The sequence below is a fragment of the Pipra filicauda genome, unplaced genomic scaffold, assembly GCF_003945595.2.
Source record: "Pipra filicauda isolate LSUMZ 115617 unplaced genomic scaffold, ASM394559v2 scaffold578_size274525_pilon, whole genome shotgun sequence".
Lineage (NCBI taxonomy): Eukaryota > Metazoa > Chordata > Aves > Passeriformes > Pipridae > Pipra > Pipra filicauda.
In genome coordinates this window covers 90,180-112,500 of record NW_024104729.1, presented here as the reverse complement: position 1 = coordinate 112,500, position 22,321 = coordinate 90,180, and the positions used below count along the sequence as shown (strand labels likewise).

At 39.2% G+C, this 22,321-nt stretch overlaps 1 protein-coding gene across 1 annotated transcript in view; it reads left to right on the top strand.

The window, feature by feature from the left end:
• The window catches only part of LOC113998678 (ribosomal protein S6 kinase alpha-2-like), a gene marked incomplete at its 3' end in the record, with an annotated part of 226,194 nt that overhangs the window by 117,485 nt on the left and 86,388 nt on the right, over window positions 1-22,321 (top strand). The gene's annotated exons all lie outside the window — the stretch shown is intronic.

The following is a 22,321-nucleotide window of genomic DNA, read 5'->3' as shown; positions in this document are numbered from 1 at the left end:
GAGCATAAATGGCACTGTGTAATTCACCTTTTCTGTAGCATTGTCTCTTGAACCTCTATTATGGGAGCCTCATTTTTTTCTCTGCATATCATGTTCTACTAATCTTATTTGTTCTGTCAATGGTGTCACTGCTTCTGATGCTTTCTTATTTCTCTCTGGATGTTTTTCTGGCTTTCTGATGAATTTATTGAGGAAAGATAGGTAATACTGATTGAAGACTCAGTTTGGATATAGGGCCTGATGTGCTGTGTAATGTAGTAATACAAAATTTCTCTCAGTAATTATATCATCGAATTTGTGGCAGTTGTCTTGGATTTGCATGTTCTGTCGTTTAGAAATTGATGACTCATCTGGCAGTGGCTACTGTCAGCCTTCTTGCTTGGGTTCTGTGCAGGCTGTTTCACTGGCCCATGTTAATTTTCTAAGTCTGGGTCCTTCAGTCTGTTACTGCTCTTGGTATGGTCCATCTGTACACATGAAGAAAGGACCTTTGGCTTTCATTAGATACTGATGGGGAATTCTCCATTTATCTTTTCAAAATTTCAACCCAGACTATGTAATATCTAATTTCAAGTGGTTTCAGTTGGAGAGTTTGTCTTGAATCCCAGCTACAGGCTTTTGGATTTTTGGGTGTTTTTAAGCCTTTTTCCAGTTGAAGTAAACTTTATTTTGCTATTAAGCTCACTGGGAGGAGGGGTGGCCATGGTATTGTATTTATTTTCTTGTGTGTGTCCCAGCAAATACGATTCTAGTTTTAACAAGTATCGTTCAGAAAACAGATCAGTGTTACTGGTGTAATACTGTGTAATACTGGTGTAATACTGTGCCATATGTACACTCCACCATTTTTATTGTTTATTCTTTTCTTAAACAGAGACATGTGGTGATTTTCTTTTTTTATCAAGTTTCTCAGCAGTTAAAGTTGCTCAGAGGGGAGCTGAGAAATAATTTACAAACATGAATTTCTAAGTGCAATTAATTTTTAACGTCATAGGTTAATCTGACAGTTGTATGTTTATAAATATAATGATGTATGTTCCAATTTAATCTATTTTTTTGGCTTGCTCCTTTTTATTAGAATCATTGTGAGAAGTGGATATTGTCTGACTATGTGAAAGTTTGAGTTAATGTTTTTGAAGTCTCTTATTTGTTTTTCTGAAGCAAAGTTAAGTTCAATGTCTTGAAGCATGCAATCTGAATGGAACTGTAGTAGAATTTGCTCTTCATATATTTATCCCTATCCATATGCTAGTATTACATGCATATGTATTTTGTCTTATTTCTGTATTTGTGCTCTTTTTTTATGTACATTTTTGCATCTCAGTTGCTTTTGCTTTTTGCACTTGGAAGATAATCTGCAATATCTCTGCTGCCCAGTAGGTGAGGAGCAATGTCCTGGCACTGGTGGTTGGTTGTCCTTCTGTATTTAATCCCTAATCACCTATCTGAAAGAGGAGTAAGAAAGCAAGATCATGCCTATTTCCATGCCTGAGGCCTGGCAGGCGTGCGAGAGAGTTACTTCCTAGCCTAGGCGTGCTCTCCATGTTAGAGTCTAACTTTTAGCATCCAAGACTAGTTTTTGCTCTGACATTTATAATTAATTGTCAATACATTGTAGCTCATTTTTTAAAATTATTTTTGTGGTAAAGAACAAAATTCTGAATGTAATAAGTGTACCTGATAGTTAGGTATTAAGTCACAGCCTTTGTAATTTTCTTGGAAGTTTATTACAGCACAGGTACATTTAATGGTGACTGCACATCCTTGTATGTGATATCACTATGTATGTAACGGGTTAGGAAGGTTGTGATATATCTACTGGTCTAAATGAAAACAGGCACTCACATACTGCTTATTATTACACACAGCACTATGCATTCAAAGCTGGGAAATCACTACTCCTCTGCATTAATAAAGATGTCAGTGTCCAGGGATATGCCTGTGATGGGAAGGTTTCAGGGACCTACTCTGAACTTGTCTGATGGCTTTTTAAAACTCTAGTGGCTTACACAGGTAGGAATGTGTGAGGCTGCCAAAAGCCTTTGCCAGCACAAAGAAAACCTGATCCAGCCCATGTCAGGACACCTCTTTGCCAAGCAAAGGGCAGAACAGAAGAAGTAGCAGCAGCAGCTGTGTAGTGTGGCAGAACAGGTGAGAGGAGGTCAGGTAATCAGGTGAGTGCCTGAGGCCTTTGTGCCACTGCAGATTTTACTGCAGCAAGGTTGTGAGGAGGCACAAAACTTGACTAGAGAGGCTGCATCAGCAAATAATTTTGTCATTGACCAACTAATTATTGTTTTGCTTCTGGAAAGGGTTTTGGTGTACCTATAGATACCTGAGTTTTTTCTTGAGACAGTTGCCTCTGCTCCAGGATTTTTAGCTGGGAAACAACACAACTGTAATGGCAAAGGGCTTCTAGAATCACAGAATATACAGAGTTTTAATGAAACCATAAACGCCAATTTATTTATTTATTTATTGATACTTTTCTGGGTACATATAGACTATGGTGAGCTTTTTACAGAAGAGTGGGACAGAGAACCTGTGAACAGAGCAGGTAGTGACAGGCATTACCAACCAAGGTAGTTTATAGCAGAGACCAAACATGCAATTAAAGCAAAATGCATCTCTCTTTTAGAGCAGATGGACTGTCGTGGTATTGTCATTTAACCTCCGAGTGTCTTCTCATGCTGTAGTGGTGTCAGCTCTCCTTGGGCTTATTTATCTGAGTCATTAATAAGTCATCAGAGTAATTCCCTTTCCATATGAGGTTATGGAAGAAAGGCGTGTCTGGGTGCTCCTTAGTGGTCAGAAAGGAAAGACTGCCATGGACAAGGAGCCTGAGCTGAGCGCAGCAGGCAGAGAAAGCTCTTTGGTCTCTGGATCACAGTGAGATTCATTAGTTTTTGAAAACAAGCTGAAAAATGTGATTTCATTGAGGGGATGTGGGGGTGCAGCTGTAAGTCTGCATGCTTGCCAGTATAGTTAGCAGCTCAAAATTACAGCCTGTAAATAACTGTACATATTTAAACTCCTAGAAGGGCTGTAGCTCCCTGCTGTAGTACAATAAGAATAGTAATATCTACCATTTAGATTGTGCTTCTATTTTCAGAGCTGTGCCAGTGTTAGGTATTTCAATGTAAAGCAGGTGGGTGATTGTGAACAGGATGTTAAGCTTTTCAATTTTGGGGGGTTGGGGTGGGGGGCGCAATGTTATTTTGCATATTCCCCGTTATAAAAGTAGGTTCAGACTCTTCTTCTCTGGCAGTGGGGGCACTACGACTTTCAGCTTTCTTTCAGGAGCGACTCTCACGAGGGGGCTGATTTCTTCTCGGATCTGACCACCACAGCCCTCAGTAATTATAGCAGCGTCTGAATTCTGAGCTAAAAACAGAAGTGCAGCATGTGCCTATTCCCCATGTGATTCAGAAAGCAGGAAATTGAAAGAGCCTGACTGAGAGGAGAGGGAGTGCAAAAGCAATAGACACATCTAGTATTTGTCTCAAACCTGCTACGCCTGGGACGCAGGAGCTGTCATCTGCCGGCGCTGATTCTGCGTGCAACCAGAGCAGAGCCTGATTGGGTGTAGTAGGACCTAAGGCAACGGGGAGAGGCAGCGGGGAGAGAGTTGGGCTCGCCGTACCGAAATGTAAACAGAGGGAAGCGAGAAGGGAGTATAACGCTTTTATGCTCCGAACAGCAAGCATCCGGCTCTGGGCTCCCATGGCTCCGGCAGCGTACCTCTTGCAGGTCTCGCTGTGCCTGGCTTGACGAGCAGAAACAGACGCTTCGGAGGATCTCCTGCCTGTGGATATAAATAGGGGGCAATCGGGATGCGCTAGCTTTCGCCGCCGGCGCCGCGGCTCCTTCGTGCTCCGCGCCGCAGCTGGGACAGGGCAATGGACATGAATATGAAGAAGTTCACAGTGCGTCGGTTCTTCTCAGTCTATCTCCGCAAGAAGTCTCGGTCAAAGAGCTCGAGCTTAAGTAGATTTGAGGTAAAAATCACCTTAACTTTGTGAAATATAGCAAATACCATTAGATGCAGGTAACAGAGGTATAAGAATGCCTGCGTTTACTGATGTGATAAGTAGGTAAAGGTGCTCTTTTCCTGGAGGTGGTGATATTCGCACCTAATGTTCTTTGTTTCAGTGTAATTCAGTGCTTTTTCTCGGTAGTATTCAATACATTGAATGATACATTTAGTGTGTTGCCAAGGATCCTTTTATCAGCCTTGCAGGGGAGGGGGAAGCTGGTTCAGGACATCATGAAGTTGTAGGAAATAATTACAGATCCACTTAAATTAGCACAAATGACACCATACTTTGAAATAGTCTCATATTTTAGTCTTCCCCTGCACATATGCCATTCTTAGTGCTAGATTTCCAAATAATTAATTCATTTGCTAGTGCCTTATGTATATATGTGGTATGTTAGATAGGAATTTTCTTGCTTGCTTGTAGGTTTTCCTGTTTGCACATATTTTTTGCATTTATCTTCTCTCCTGTGCATCTCTTGCAGCACTGTATAATTTATTTTGTTGTAGGAGAAATTGTTCTTCGGGAGGTGTGGGGGGGACACAATGTCAAATCTATAACGATTTAGCTGTGTGGGGAGATGAAGGCAATTCAAGTCAGAGGTATTAGCAAATTCGAATGTGTGAACTGGTTAGAACCGGGGTTTCTGCCTCTCTTCCTCGAACCATTGTTCTTCAGCCCTATATTTGGAGCTGTGAATAGTCGGCAGGATGTGAGATCAATTGAATAGATGTCAGTTATATTTATGTTGTTCACTTTATCATTGCAGATGATCTGCAACCTCTGCATTAAAATAGAGGTAGATGGGGCCTGATTCTCTTCTGTCTCACATTTATTTTGTGCTGGTGTACTTCAGTTGACCTCTGAGAAGTTACTCTGATTTGCACTGGTATTCCCAGGAGTAGGATTAGTTTTAGGCTGTGTGAATACATTTTAAAATGTTATTACCTTAGTGTCCTATTTAAAGCACCAGGTAATTGTTTGAACATAAAGTTCTTCATATGTCATTGCTTAAACAGGACATGCAGAAAAGCAGAGTCTTTGGCCTGTGTGTTGTTTTGGGGTTTTTTCCTTTCTTTCTTACCCCTTTAAAATCAACTTTCTTGAAAAACGATCGTGTAAGGTACCTACTTTTATTTACATCATCAAATAGCCATGCTATGCATTTAAAACAAACTAGTAGCTCCCTCCTTGCACTAGCCCTGTCCCTGTTGGAAAGTTTAAGCTAGAATGAATGTTCTTTGTAACACTCTCTAAATTCTCTAAGCTCGTGCTTCACCAGAGACAACAGAAAGTAAACCTGGAGTTACATGAAGGAGTCCTGAGCCAAATGAGTGTCTTCACAGGCTCTCAGCGTCAGGATGGGACGTTAGGAGGGGAGGTGATTTGGAGAGAGCAGAGCCCCACCAAATCTCATAACTATTCATTTGAAAGTGCCATAGTTTGGGAGAAACAGACTCTACCACATTAATTATTTAACTTAGTGGATAATCTAGCATGGATGACCAGTACGACTCAGCATTTGTATCAGGCTAGACCTTGTTTCATTAAAAGAAAAGAGGGGAAAGAAAAAGTCTTTACAGTCTCTTTGATCATCAGTATTAGTTTGCTGGACGTTTTCAATAATTATGAAATAGTTTTTCCTTCTGTGAGTTTTATTGCGGTGATTTTTTTCTGTGATTTTAAATAATTTGTTTCAAGAAGCAGCCTGATACATTTCCTATCACACATGTAGCTTCAGAGCATTTTGTCCACTTTCCTTCTCTCTCCCTTGGCTTGCCAGTAATGACCAACTTGATGCAAAGTGACTCAGTATTCTAATGCAATTGGGAATAAGGGTTGTTCCAGCTAGGAAGAAAAAATGATTCATAAAATCTGTTCTCCTATTTAAGTGTGAAAATCATCAGAGATGTTCCTGCTTAGAGGGGGGGAAAACTATACATGAACATCAAGCCCCCTCTGTGGTTTCCATCCCTGAGTACTTCTGCGTATAAACTTGTAATTGCAGGCTAACAAGTGCTTGTCAGACAAACAGAAAGTGTAAGGAAGCCTGTTGGTAGCTGGATTTTTAGAAGTCAGAATATTCTTCATCCTAATAGGTGATATTTTTAAAGATGCAATAAAAAGATACAGTTTATTAGATCATGGAATGAGTAAAAGTAAAATAAAGGGAAGAAATTTGGAGAAAACACACGTGGCGTTGCTTTGCGTAGTGTGCATTACCTAATGTACCTGGCAGAAATTGTGCTGCAAAATGTCGTTTGAAATTTGGAAGGGAACTGTTTTTCCTGAGTTGTGTAGGATTTTTGTTACAGTGTTCTTTTGACCAGGTGGGAAAGAGGGTTGAAGGGTTTAAGATCGATACTCCTAGTATCTTTAAAATACCGCTATTAGAATAGATTAAAAATAATATTAGTTATTAATATGAAGATTAATTACTTTTTCTGCTGTGGTGTTCTACACTTTAAATTGACTTGCAATGAGCTTCATAGCTCATGGAGCATGGATACAGAGGCAGATAATGACTTAGCAAATCACAGCTTGTAACTTGACCTTTATTGTTTCACATGCCAATATCATTGCTATACCTGAAACAATAAGGTCATTGCCTTATGTAGATAGCTGGCTTTCACATTTTGTCCTGCTAAAAGAGGCAGGGCACACTCTGGTAAATCAAATATTACAGGTGTTTCATTTCATCTTGCCTAAAATGTGCACCCTTTTTATTGTTCTGGGAAAACCTAGCTGAAATTTGAACTTATTTGGCTACAGTTTTGGGTTTTCAATTTATATTATTTTTCAGTATGGCCTTCATTGTCCTTCATTTATAAGGTATCTAGTGATGTAATTTTATTAAATGTGCAGAGCCAAGATTTGCCATTCTGCATGTGCAGAGTTCTGATTGAAGTCAGCTGAAAATCCAGCAAAGTCAATGGGAACTGCATGTGTGCATCTGAGAAAGGGCTTTGTTTATGGTTCTTATGCTGAGTGTTGATGAACGTGAATGTGAAACCATCAGGAGAAAGTACGCACAGTGTGAATCTGCTAAAGACTCTGAGACCCAGTGGAATGTATCTTATGGCAGTGAGCAATATCCCTTGATTTATAAATCAAAAATTAAATACGCCATTTGAACAAGCTAGGAAATACCTAAGCATGTAAAGAATTTGATTATATTTATTCCAGTGACACAGGAGTGGGTTTTTTTTGGTTTTGTTGGGGATTTTTTGTTTTGGTTTGGTTTTTTGGAAGTTACCAATTGAAACATTGCCTTTTATTCTTTCGGGAGATGTTTCTGGTTTTTGCATTCCTGATGTATTTTTAATTCATTACTCTTATTCTTTAATTTCTTTCTTTTAATTCTTGTTTAGTCTTATTGGTAGTGATGAATCCAAATTATGTTTGATCTATATATGGGGCATAGAGCCTAGCAGAGTTTCTGCAAATCAATGCAAAATTAATCTGGAACCTGGTGTGTCTCAGCATAGTCAGTTGTGAGAGGCAGGACCTCCTGTGGATGATTCAAGTGTGAGTCCTCCTTTGGTTCCACCACTCTCACAAAGAAAATGGAAGCGAGCCTATGCAAGCTGGTGAGGAGCAGTGCAGAAGGACTGGCACTGGCTTTATGATACTTTGCTGTGAATCTTAGGCTCTGATTCTGATTTTCTACAAGCTAAAGTTACAGCCTTAGGAACGTTGCCTGCAAATGCTGAGCTAGGCTGCTCCTTTTGCACAGTGGACTGGAGTAACACTTCGCTTGCAAAGGCTTGTGAATTCTTCCGCACTTGTATAAAGAACAATTCTGTTCTTTATCAGTAGTGTGTCATTTATTCTGTCTTCTCTTTTGTATTTTTATAGTTTATCACTTGGTAGATGAATAGAGTCTTTCTGTAAAAGGTTAGCCAGAAAAAGGCAAGTTAAAGAAAGGAGATGGGGATTAACAGCCCAAGAATGGCTCTGCAAGGTGCAAATCCATTAGTTGTTATTTTTTTTTTCCCTGTGGTAACGATCATCTTTGTGATGTGTGTTCTTGTTACAGCAGGCTACCGACACTATTGTAGTGTCTCACTTCCCCCAGCTGCAGGCAAGACTTTTATGAGGAAATGCTGTGATTCTTGTACGGCTTGCTGGGGGAAGGGAGGCAAGGCAGGGAGAGCAAGCAAGAGCAAGAGGAGTGTGTAGTCCATCAGATAGGTCACTTGAGGAGCCAGGAAATCCATTTTTCAGGCTCATTTTGACAACTTGCTGTGTCATTACAGATGGTTCAGACCTTTGTGCTTTGCATTTCCCATTTGCAAAATGAAAATTATGATGGATACTCAAGTCCTTTGATACTGTTCTACCTATTTACATTGGCTTTGGTGGTAAGAGAATGTACTCATATGTGTACACATTCATAATAAAGAAAGTGCTCCCCAATTCCCCAACTACTTATGACTTTATCCCAAATAAAGTCTCTTGCGCCTCAGGGTTGCTATGTGCTCCTTTCCACAAGATCAAATTAACTGCTGAGCTACAGAAAGGGAAAATTAAGCAGGTAGATGTAGGGATAACTTGTCCACAGGAAAATCATAGAAAATTGGGGCTGGGGGGCATTTAAAAAATTTTAATCTGGACTCCCTCTTCTTCCTTCTTAGGCAGTGTCAGCTATATCTAAACTGTTCCACCAAAGATGTTTTTTTAACCTATTATTCAAAGCCTCCAGTCATGAATGCCCATAACCTCCATAGGTGGTATATTTTGCAACATTATCCTTAGCATTTGAGAGTTTTTCTAATGTCTAACACAAGTTTTTCCTACAGCAGTTTAAGCCTGCGTCTTCTTGGCCTCCCCACTGTAACTGTGAAAAAGAGATTGTTTCCTGTTCTTTGCAGCAGGATTTGTATGCATTTGAAAGGTTTTCAGGTCCCTTTCCTCAGTCTTTCTGTAGGATAGGAAAAATGTCTTACCTCCTTTCTGAAAATTAGGGACTTCCAGGAACAAGACCTTGAGCTAGTCATAGCAACATTGTTAGGTAGAATCTCTTTTTTTTTTTTTTTTGGATGCAAATCGTCCCTTTTAAAAATCACTTATATTTCAAAGGCCCCTACCCTGTCAAAGACCAATCCAAATTGTCATTTTATGCTCCATTTCCACCATCTAAATGTCTGCATGATGCCCTGATCTGATGGTATTTGGCATCCAGACCAGAGCTTACAAACTTGATCCATGGGCTCTGATGTCAAATCAATTCTGACATACATCACATAATTAAACACAGGCTCTGGTCACATAGCCAGGGTACATGGATGTTTGGGCATAGAGCAGGGGCCTGGGATCATAATATAACAGAAGAGGTCTTCATTTGGTTGTGGGATGGATCATCTCTTATCAGGTGATAGGACAAGCACATGCATACCTTGTGTGATGCAGTGATTTGGTAAACAGATGTTTGATCCTGATCACAAGCCTCTCCACTCTGTCTGTGAGCCAGGTTCCCTGTGCCTGGAGCATTTGTGTGGGGGTGTACAGGAAAAGAAGAGCTGAACCTGGTGGACTGCTTGGAACCTGTGGGCAGCTGCTTCCCCACCTAACACTTATTTGGAGTAATGTAGTTTTATACAAGAGGCAAATGTATAATTTTATTCTAGGTTTTAGCTCCTAACATTATATCTTGTCTGACCCTGTGACATAAAAAGCCTTTTCTCAGAGGGCTTAGTTCTTCTGCACCTATTTTTGTTATCAATAGCATTTGATTCATGCACTTTTCTACTAGTCTCAGGAGAGGACTCCTTTTGTGTTGCTTTCTGCATTTGTGTCCTCACGGGTAACTGGAAATATTTCTAAAGTAAGAGAGAAATCAGAACAAAAACTCTCCATATGTTGATTTGCCAGTTACCTAAAAACCAAATACTTTTCATCTAAATATTTGCTGGTCATGTCCTTTGTTCACTTAACAAGATTTACTGTCCCAGTTCAGCAAGGATTCAGTAAAAGTGTTTGCTGTTAAAGACTCAAAGAACTACAGAGTGGTTAGTTCTACACACAGGACACACTCTCTGTGTATGCCATCAGCTCTTACAGAGTACAGTTTTGCTTCCTGGAGAACAAAGTCACAGGAAATGGAAAAGAATGATTGGATCACTACATCTGCCTTGAAAATAGCTCTCTGACTGAGGATGTGTAATGAAGCAAGTGATACATGTATTCAAGGTCCTTGCATGACAGCTACAATTCACACACAGGGAAATGCCTTCCAGGCACATAGTTTGGGATGCGTGTTCCCTCACTGGGTGCATGGTGATGGTGGACTGCCCACAGCATGGCTTTGGAAGACTTTGAATGGAGCAGTCATCCTTTAGCTGTGCAGTCTCTCTCACTACTTTGAGCTGTACTATATTTGAAATGTATCAGTGTTGCAGCAGAGCTGCATTTACTGTGGGGTGCGGGAGAACTTAGAGCTCTCTTCTAGCTGAAAGCCAGGAGTTCAAAGATACTGAAAGTGTGAACCATATAAAGTACAGAAGACAAAACTGTGATGTTCCTAATGAAAAAACCCTTTTCCTCGTATTGTAGGGATATTATTAAGCATTGTGTAGCAGTGCACAGGCAAGAAGAGAAGATATAGCTTACCAATGTGCTTTCAGATGGTAAGTGATAATAATAATTGGAAAAATGCAGTTAACTTATTAAACCTTAACACATGAACTCATATAAACTCCAGATGTAATTAAAGAGTGTCATGCTCTTTCCTGCAGGGCCAAATCTGAACCTGTGTATGACTGGCAGAAGGCTGTAAATAGTTCTCCTTTGAGTAGTTGTTACGAATAAACTGAAGGTTTTGCAAGGAGGGGAACTGAGTGTGTGGGTTTTGTCTATAAAATTACCTTCCTCTGTTGTTAAACAACGAAAGCTACCCAGTCTTGCTTGCTCGCAGAAGTACCACCCTCAAGACAATTTTGTGGTACCCTCTTGTGATGTCTAACAGGAAAATATATCAGCTCAGTGCTGCAACATAGGGCTTCTTTAGAGATATTTGAATACTGGGTTTTGTCAATTCATGCTACGCATTATGAATAAAAAGTAGTGGTGAGCTGAGTTTGATGGTAGGCAGGAAAAGAAATTTTTTTTCTTGCTTTCTGTAAACATGTGGAATTTGGTGTATCCATGTGTATATACGTTCAGAGTCTGGGATTTTATGTTGTGCCTTTTTTCTAAATTCTGTAGAACTCAACAAGGAGAAAACTAGTATGATTAGACTTTTTTAGAGTTTGTACAAAAATTTAGCTTAAAAACCAGTTTAATACAGGATGCTATTTCTACTACAAATAGGGAAATAATATTTAAGCATAATAAAAAATTACATCTGTTCAAGAGGAATATTAGAGGTCGACCTTAAAAGCTGCAAAGAAAGCTTAACTCAGTGCTGAATTTGTGAGTGTTATCTATCAATATTTATAAGATTGAGCCTTTGACATCTCCATGTATGTATTAACACAAATATGTATTCCAGTCTCAAAGCTTTACCATGTCCCTAGGGGAGAAGAAATCTAGTAATACCTTGAGCTAGCACTATGGCACAGGATGCTACGTGCCATAAAGAAAAAGTGAATGAATTAGGTGGTGGTGAGAATGGTTGAAAAATGCTCAAAAACATTTGGAAAAGTCCAAACCTAAAGGTTTGAAAGATCTATGTATTGTAGAATGTGTTTTGGGATTGAGCATTTTTTGGGGTGGTGATGCTCTGGAAAAAGAGGGTGTGCCCTTGGCATTTGTCCCTACTGTCCCAGAAGTCAGTGTTGCTGAGCAGTACTCACACAGCACCACGGCTGTCTCCCCAGTATTCCCCAAACACACCAGTAGTCTGGGGGTGGGCAGGATCTTGGGAGGAGACATAGCCAGGACAGCAGACCCAAAATGACCAAATGAGTATTTCATACCGTATGACATCTGCTCAGATATAAAAGTTAAAAGAAAGGAGGAGGTGGGGGAGTATATGTTGTTATGTTGGTGGTATTCTGGAGCAACCACTGCACATACTGAAGCCTTACTTCACAGGAAGTGGATGGACAATGCCTGCTAATGGAACTTGTTGTTCTTTGCTTTTGCTTATATTAAACTGCCTTTACCTTGACCCATTAGGATTTCTTCCATCTTTTTCTCCACTGTCCACCTGAAGAGGAGAGTGAGAGAGAGGCTTTGGAGGGCACCTGGCATCACCACATTTGGTTGGGGGGAAAATTTTTTTTTTTAGTAGAAATTTCTGTGTTTTTTCTAGTGAGTAACAGAGAAAATCCTGCAGCATTTTAACTTTGTTTTCTCCACTTTCACGTTGAGAGCAACTAGTGGACAAGTTCTATGACTCTGACAGATATTTTTGTCTTTAACTTCTGCATCAGCAGATCTCCATGCCAGTCTTTCCTGTATGATACAATCTCTTTGACTAGAAAATGCCTGGGACAGCAATTAAACATTGTAATGGCCTTCATTTTAAAGCCATCTCTCTAAATATCTGAAACCCTGATGGATCTGCTGCTAGTCTGCACAGTATCTACTTTATTCCTGTATAGTTATGCATTGCAATTACTACTAAATTATAACTGGAAAGCAAGGCTTTATATTAGATTATTTCTGTGAGAGAGTTCAAGACCATTTTGTATCACTAGATTTGAATTTTTTGATTACTAAATTTGTGCAGATGTTAAATAGTACAAGAAGTTTTTTAATAACATTTAATTATGTTGTAAAAATTGAAGTTTTTTTCTGGCAGGTAAAATCACTAATTTTTCTTCCAAAAAAAAACTCCTTAATGTTTCATTGAATCAATACTATCGAGATAGCTGAACCAAGACATTTTCAAAATGTGAATGGTTTTTATGTGTTGGCATTTTGTGGCTGATTTCAAGCACATTGCAGTGCCTAAATTTGAAAGAGTGGAGAAGATGATGTATCTGTTCTTGTTTTCCAGATTCTCATACCCTTGGGAGTTACCTTGTTTGTAGTTGGCAACCAGTGAAATAGGCATAATAGGAGGAAAGGAAAGTGTGGTAGTTAATCTGAGCTCTTACTTTTGCATTCTGTCAACACCTCTTCAACTTCTCCTTATAAAGGTGGACCATGGGTTTAGGCTCACTCAAGATCTGGGTGAAAGTGTGCTATGTGAATCCATACAGAAAAAAATGCTGTGTGGTGCAAGGGCAGCAAAGCCCCCACTGAAGTAGACATCAACTACTCAGTCTCAGTCTCTCCAGCACTGTGAAGTTGTCCTCTGCCTGCCAGTCAGAGGTAATAATACTGTGCCATTTTCATTATTTAAGCCTCCTTTGCCCATGGTGAAATTTTAGCAATCGTAAGCCAAAAAGGTTGCAAAGCAGGAAGTTGGATCAAACTGAGCTGGGGGGCATTGAGGGGAGACTTTGCCTTCTCCTTGAAAGACTTTTAATGTACATTATCCTTAGTTGGTGGCTAACTGAAGCCATTATGTCTTAAGGGAACAGGTAATGTCACATCATAATATACCAAGCGGCAAAGTGGATAAGGATGATAGGCTGCAGAATTTACTCTGTCTGCAAAGTGAGTGTAGATAATATTTATTCACCTGCTTCCCTCTGTTCCACGAGTACAATTATGGCAACATCCAGATGTTTTCTTTTCCCTTCCCCTTGCTGTTGATGCCATCAATGCTGTAGCATCCCTTCTTGCACAGCAAAGAAATTCAGTCTGTATTTACTTTTCTCTGAAAGATCATGTGCTGAAAAAAAAAAGGCCTAATGGCATCTTTTGTCTGCTAATATGAAATGAATTTCTGAAAGTCTTCTCAGCAACAGGGATTAGGTATTCTAGCAAACAAATTTTTCTTTTTTCCCTGACAGGAAAACCCATGTGGGACATTGGAAGGAATATCATTAATGGTTCTGAGGACTGTCATGCCCAAGAGATAGACTACCTGTACTGATTATCTGCCAAAAGATAAACATTTTATCCCAATTGCCTTTTTGAAAATATTTTCTCCACGCATCAGGATAAAGTTTGCATACCAGTTTACTCTTGAAAATGAGTATTCTGCTATAAAAGGGTGTAAGTTACCTATAATCATATTATTTGCTTAGTCAAAGATAATTATGGGAATGGTGCCAACTACCAGTTTTTCACTTGCTTGGTTTAAAAGTGTTTTCTACCTCTGTAACAGGTTTATAAAAGAAACCATAAAATTAATTCATGTAATGTTTGTATTGAAAGAAATGCTGTAATAGGCAGACATTTGATGTTACGGGAGGAGCTGTTTCCTTGGAGCTGTAAGGAAAGTCTTAAGTTTTTGACTTAATAGTTCCATCTTTCTCATAAAACATGTCAAAGGAGTGAAATAAAAATGTAATCTTTTCTAATGCAGACAGTCTGGATCATTTCAAAGCTAGAGCTTTTTTAAGAGCCTTATTTATGAAAAATAGATCGGTCCCTTGCCTCCACTCTTGACAACTTGTTCTTCTGTCGATCAGTTAAGGGTTTTTTCTCTTCCTCAGCTTTTGTGCTCATCTGATCCTCCTTGTTGTTAACCACATGCACAACCATGGCAATTATAACCTATCCCCAGGGAAGTGGGGACTCAAAAACCATTTATGCACCACAGTCAAGAGAAAGTTTGCCCTTTTACCCTAGCTTTTTAAATCCTTTTGCTGGTGTGAAATTCATGGGACTGAGACAGAAATAAGAACAGAGTTCTCTCCATGGAGTACCAATCATGGCTAGGCTTAGCGAACGAAGACCACTGTGGTCTTCAAAGACTCATTTATCTTTCTGGTGATCAGAGAACTGTTGCTGTCTGGGATTTTGTATCATCTCTTCAGGGAGGCACATCCACTCCCCATTTTCCGGTTACTGAGAGAAGAAATTAAGTTGTTTTGTCCTCCTGGGATATGATTCTTTACTCTTGTCTTCAGGCATTTCTTTGCTCTTGTAAATGAAGGTTGAAGATTTGAATGTGCTGTGCAGTGGTGTAGAATCACACAACTGGACCACTGAAATGCTGAGCTCTGCACACATAGAAACTGTGCCCTTGAGACCAGGCTCTTGACTCCTGGTGTCTACTGAAACTCACTTTGCCTTCTCACGTTTCCCTTGTAAGGTAACAGTCTTGCTTTTTCCTTCTCTCTCACCCTATCATTCATCTGATTCAGCTTTTTTGTTTTATGCTTTAGACTCAAACAATGGGAATCACATGTTTTTGCTTTTCTTGTACTGCCTCTGTTTTAGTACTTTCCACCCTCACTTTACTGAGCTAACTGGGGAGTCATCAGTGAAAACAAAGCTTTGTTTGAGGAAGTGCTGATTCAGAGGAGATACTCACATCCGAGGCTGGGGAATGGTCAGATACCTCCAGAATAAATCCCAAATGCAGTACTTACTCTCAGAAATATCCCCACTTCATATACTGTAGTCCTTGCCTATTTCTCTTCTAATGGCTCTGCATTCTGGCTTTCTGTAGTTTAAATGTCTCGTGATCCTTTCTCTTTCAGGGAGAGCAGCAGCCAAAACTCCAAGGGAGTCCCCTTGCATCACAGGCTCTGGAGTGTTTTGTTGAGGGTTTCATATCTATGACTCAGTTCTGCTTCCAACTGAGCACGAATGTCTGTCTGGGATTTTAGCTTTATATAGCACTGTTTTCACAGCACCTCTACTCTGATTTTAAGGCACGGTTACTATGGCATCTACAGTATCTTAGAAAATAGTGAAATAAAGATATCAGTGTTAACATTTTGTGTTGCATAACAACTTTTGTTCCTGTTTTGTCTGTGTGTTTTCACCCTCTGGGTTTTCTTTTGAACCTTAAGGAAAAAGCCTCAAAGCGAAAATGAGCTGCTGATTTTGGTCCATTGTCATTTCAGATGTGTGAAGTCACACAAAGCCTCATGGCTTTTTATGGTTTCTGCACAGTCATCATCCATTTTAACTTGCTGGAAGGAGTAAATTTGTGTAGTTGTTCATCTTGGAATTTTCCTGACAAATTGCAAACTAGCCTGCATTAATTTAGTCTTTTATGATAAAAAGATCTTCCATTCAAAGCACCTCACTCTTGTAGTGAAGGGCTACTTCTTTTGACTATATCATGCTATAAAGCCTAAACCGGTGCAAACCTACACAATTCAAAGCAAATGAAAAGCAAATTAAATTGCTTTTTTTTTCCTCCCTGGAATTGTAATGAGATCTGAATCAAAAGACAACTTGTATTGCTTTTGTTGTGAACTTAACACGGTACCAGACTGGCATCGTTGTTGTTGATAGAACAGTATTCCTTCCTCATTGCCAAAATTCAAGACGTAGCAGAATGCATTAGCAACCTGCTCTACGTAAACTTCCTTTGCTTCTGTCTGTCTTCTGGTTGGTGGCCTCAAGTTGCCAGCAAGGACTATGCCAAAAATAATGTTGTAGTTTAATGTTTAAGTGCATCTTAAATTATTACCAACTTTCGGGCTAGCATAAAACCGGTGTCCTCATAACTGAACATCTGAAAGAGAACTGTCTCCTGGCCAGGCCTGAGAACCTAGAAGGCTAAATTTGATTGTGTGGGAGATTAAAGTGTAGGATGGCAACAAATCTGGATCTGAAATCACAATATTCTATATATTTGGCCTCTATAATATATTGAGATTGTTAAATTGTGAATCTCAGTTTTCCTCAGTGTAATTTTAACTCTTGCCTGACCAGATCTTAAACAGTGTCTTGTTCTTTCCTCCTAAACTAAAAAATCTTCGAGGCATATTCATTAAATAAAACAAGCTAAGTGAATCTCAGTTGATTGCTGAGTTTCCCAGCCAGCAGTGGATGGATGAGGTGTTCTGTTGTCCCAGCAGTGGATGGTTCTCTTGTGTGCAAACCAAAATGTCAGATTCTTACACTGGTTTTCCTTTGCTTTTCTGAAATGGTGATGTGTCAATGTGCTGTGTGTCTGTCATGCAGTCATCTGAAGGGGGTTATCTGTGTGTGAACACAGGAAATTTACTGAAAAACAGAATTGTTGATTTGGATTCATTTTTAGCCTAGTTTCCTAAAAAAGTGAGGCTTTATACATGCTCCCACACCCCATTCAGGCTGTTTGCTTTGAAAGCATTGGCAAATTCAACAGAGATAGGCAGAAGAATAGTACTCTCGAAGACAATGTTCCTGTAAGGTTTGTGAAAATAGGAGTCTAGACAAGAGTACACCACTGCTACAAAATTAAGGAAAAGGGGAAACAAGAGTGGAAGCATACTCCTTAACCACTGAATAAACCAAGCGAGATGGTGGGAGAGAGGGGGACGGCTTGATAAGAAATGGGAATTCATGACCCCACTGTTTTCAGAACAGTTACTATACTTCAGTGCCAGGAAGCAAAATAGGATTTTTTCTTTTTGGTGAGAAGTGTATTTGGATTGCAGAAACAAGTGGAGTAATCTATTTACCTGTATAAATATTTGGGCTTTGAAATATTATACTACCCAATAATGATATAATTTATCGTAATAGTGCAGCCTTTTACTAATGTTTTTCCCATACTATGAAATAAGCTAGCTCTTCTGTTTTAGCAATTCCTGCTTCTAATCTAATAGGTGAGACAGAAGAAGTGCTATTTTATCATGGTTAGTGAAATGCTTTCTCTATAAGAGGCAGGCGACATAGTATAGTGCTGGCTGTTTTTCTCTTTGGAATCTAGTGATCATCTTTGTGTGGAAATATATTACAGATATTTGTTTGGAGATACTTATAATACCTTGTACTAGGGGGAAAAGAGAGGTGTTTTATTATAATTTAAGGAGAAAGAACTCACAGAACTTAACATCAAATGACTGATTTATCTGTAGAATTATTTTAAAAATCCTGTAGGTGTTAGTAGAAAGTGTAGGCCGACTAAGAATTAATCAGAAAAATTATCATAATACAATAAATCACAAGGTTTAAGAAATATCCTATCTTGCTAGCTGATACTGGCTTTGATGACATGAATAGTTAATTTCTCCAGATAAAAGTGGATGTTTAGCCTAGTAAGAGAGGCTTGGGAAGTGCAATAAAGAGTCCTCAGGCAGAAATATTTGGAGCAAGCAAGTTGGTGTTTACTGATGTTCTCCTTGAAATAATGTATTATAATAATTGCTGCAAAATCCTGTTGCATATGACCATATACTATCAAATTACTTAGTTGCATGCTGAATAGTCAAGTGGGTCAATCTACAGAATTTTGCCATTTTCTTATGATTGCAAGATGTGTAAAGAGCAAAGCAAGATTTCTGCTTGGTGACACTGTGAAACTGCTAAATTTCTTAGCCAAGCCCTGAGTAGCCTGTGCCCCACGACCTAGAGTTAAAATTGACCTGTTTTGCACAGCCTCCTTACACTTTGCCTCTGAATTACAAGTGTGACATCAATGCATACAGGAGAGAAGCGGGCTTGTGTGGGCATGTATAACAAATGTTCTATACTAACCAGATTATACACATCTTTTTACCAGACAGTCTGTTCTGCTGTTTGCAATAAAGGGAACATAAGCAAATAATGCCTAGTGGTATTTTGCTCTTTATTAGGACAGTTTCTGAACAGGATTCAAATTATACAATTTATAAGGAATATGTTGTAATTACAGCCATATTTTGTGTGTGTATATGGCATTTAATATGAATAATGCATGTAACAGTGTAAATACATATAGTATGGCAGTTTTTCCATGGAAAATGCTAAGAGGATTAGAATTTGATCTCATAATACCATAGGCAACCTCTCATTGACTCAGAGTAGGGGTTTGTTTAGTTCTGCTGGTCACCAAATAGATTAGCAGCTCACGGTTTTGCTGCTGACATTCCTTTTGAACTGAAATTGTTATGAAGTTAACTTTTTTTTAATTCCTGGAAGTCTCTCCTCCTAACTGACATTGTGCAACTTATTTTAAAAATGTTTTCTGCTTTTCAGAGTTTAAACTCCTCTTAAAGTGATTTTCAGGGCATGACTGAACAATTTCTGACCTTGTTCCTTCCCTTTTGTTCTCATGGTTGAGCAGTTTTTCTATATTGCCTGTCCCCACAGGTGTAGGCTTTTCCCTTTTGGTCTTCAAGAGGCTCTATATGATAATTGAAACTGTCTGCACAGTTATAAGGGTAAAACTCCAAAGCAAAATTCAGGTTTTTGTTTTGATCCAAATCGTAGATTTCTGTGTTCTCCACTGAAGGGCTCAATTTCTTAATGATAAAGAGCTCTTACTTACAGAGAATACCTGTGCTATCAACCTTTCCTGGTGTTAGTGCATGTGTGTTGTATTTCACAGCCAGTCCATTTGTTCCTCCATCCTCGGCCCATTTGCAAGCTCCTTATTTTTGTAAGAGACTTGAAGATGGGAAATGCTCTATTTATTTGCTGCACAAGTGTCCCTCAGGCCAGACAAACACTCACTGGACACTGCACTGGTGTTCTTTACTGTCCCACCATGGTGAGCTTGTGTGTACTTATTCAACCTGATTTCGGTTGTACTGCAGCCAACTTCTTGAGAACCAGCTTTATCCTTACTACTCCTACACTAAAAACACTTTGTTTCTGGATCAGCCAACACTGAACTCCCCAGCAGTCTTTAAGTACACTTTTCCCAGAGCTTTCATCATGTATGCACTTTGGATTCATGTTCAGCGGCTCCTGGTACTTTGAGCAAAGAGGCACAAATATTGTAAGGCTTCCAAACCCAAAGGGTTTTATCTTATAGAGGAAAAAAATGCAGAGTCAAAATAAAGTTTGCATATATTTCCTTGCCTTTGTTTCTTCCCCTACTTAGGTATTCTTTGGCTTTGATCCGGGTGCTCTAAGGGGGTTTATGGATTTATATTCAGACCTCTGTATCCAATTAATCTTAAGAAAAAATTTTCTATTCTACCCAATCCTGCATGGCTTCTCATCCCAGATACTCCTCTGAAAGGATTTGTGCTGTAACTGCGTTGTTTCTCTTCCTGAGGAGTCACATTCAACAATACCCCTCTCCAGAGGAGTGTATAAACAGGAAAACAACTAATTATAGATCACAGACAGAGAAGGAATAGAATGCAACAGTATGCAAAAGAGAAGGATTGCTTGGACAGATGGTCGACCTAGAGGAAATGTGGAGGGAGACAGAAAGAGGCTTGAGAATGAACAACAGAGATGGGAAAAAAATTTACCTGTGGCATAAACTACTTGTGGGAGAAAGGAGGCAGCAGAACATCCTTCTGTTCCCTAGAACAATCTGTAATGAACTGGGTTAGCATGATCAGAGAACAGAGGCCAAAGTAGACTCAAAACCTTGTTTACTTTTTGGTTATCTGCTGCCTTGATCAGAAGCTGGTCAGCAGAACAGTACTGGGTACTGCAGCCAACTCCTCCTAGGCAGCCAGCTTTGGTAGAGCAGAAGGCAAGAGTGGTCAGCTTTCATATTAAACAGAACATGAACATTATTTAGTGGAATGGCAAACCATGAGAAATTTGGGGAGCTGCTGTTTCAAACATCTTCCTGCCTTGGTCTCTTATGTTTATTTGTTTTATTCTCTTATGTGTTAACACAAGTTGCTGACCCAGAGCAGTCTAACCACCTCCAGTCACAGACTGGCTCAGAGGAGGAAGAGGGCCCTTACGTATCTCCTTCTCCATACTGAGTCCTTACCCAGCTCTTACCCTTCCTGCTCGAGCCTGGTACGATGTGACGGTGGCACACTGCTATGTGCTTACACAGATGCACCAGGACCAGGCTAAATCTGCCAAACCCTGATGGTTGGAGCCTCAGGTCATTTTTGGAAGGACACCCAGGGATCTGTGTAAATTAAGGCTGGATTCAAAACCTTCTACTGCTTCTTTCCATGCACAGATAGCTTCTCTACAAATATATGGTGTCTGTCTTTTTCTTCCCTGCCATCCTTCCAACAGATCTGCACAGGCTAAACTCTTAGTTGCTGATGACCTCTTTTTGGAACTGATGATTACCTGGGGCTTTTTATATTGCCAAGCAATTTTATACTGTTTTGCTTTCTATTCTGTGTAAAAGTCTGCAATTACTCATACTTCTTGCTTAGAAACACATTTGGAAAAAAATTATAGTGACAGAAAATAGGCATCTTATATCTCATTTAATGTTTTAAAACATTCTGCATTCTATCTTTTATTCTTGAAATGAAACACATGCTCATTTAAGGGAAATTTTTCTCATTTAAGCAAGAATGAGGAAAAATAAGACCATTATAGAAAAGCTTTAAGAGGCGCTTTTTTTTTTATTATTTTATTTTAATTATACAAACAGCACACTTTATAATGTTCCAAAATGACGAATAAGTCCATTGGGGTTTTTGGTGGTTTCTTTTTTAAATTTCACCAACTTGTTTAGAAAAATATTATTTGACAGTTAATTTATTTTTTACAAAACAAAACATATCTGTATGAGTATTGTGGGATTCAAAGCACCAGACAGCTAAGTCTGGTACTCATCTGTTTGTGGAAAGATGTGTCATCTTTGAGATTATATCTTATATGCACAAGTCTTCGCAGCATTAAAGCAAAGGTCTCTGTACTTTTTAATTGTTTCACCGAAGTACCTCAAGCTTCAGTTTATCAGGAAGTTATCATAAGGAACTTATTAATTTTCATATTTTGTGAGTTTTCAGTCTTAGGATATTTTAATATTGCCAGCATCCACATAGAAGGACACAAAGTTGGTAAAATTAAGTTCTCTTATGGCAGAAACATTTGTAAAGATAATTGTTAATATAGCCTAAAATCTAAAACATTCTCTTGCACTTGAAATTCCTCAAGCTTTAAAGTCAAACATATGTGCAGTCACATATTTTGGATTGAGTTTACTTTTTTTGTTCTACCTGTCCAGAAATATTACTTAATGTTGAGGAAGAGCTAGTAGTTGCATTTTTATTACAGCAGAATATTGTGGGGAGTAAAAGCAGTGTACAGCAGTGTTAGAGACTGAAACAGTTAATGATTTACACATCTAAGTTCACCAAAAGACTTTTGCAAACTGAAAAGAAGTGACTGCTCACCCAGCAAAGCCCACCCCTCCCTGAATACTGCCAAAGGACCTTCAGATCAGATAAGTGGGTGCTATTGTCCAGCTATCCTGGGTGCAGATGCCTGCCCGAGGCTGCAAACTGGATTTCTAGATAAGGGAAGAGGCTGAGAAGAGGCAAGTACTGCAAGGTGGAAAAATCCCTTTTCTTATGCCAATGTCCTCATCTAGCCTGGGCTATGCATCTCAAATGATGGACCATGATTTTGTTTAAGGGCTTTACTGAAAGAAAAACCTGCCCTTTACAATGTTCATTGCA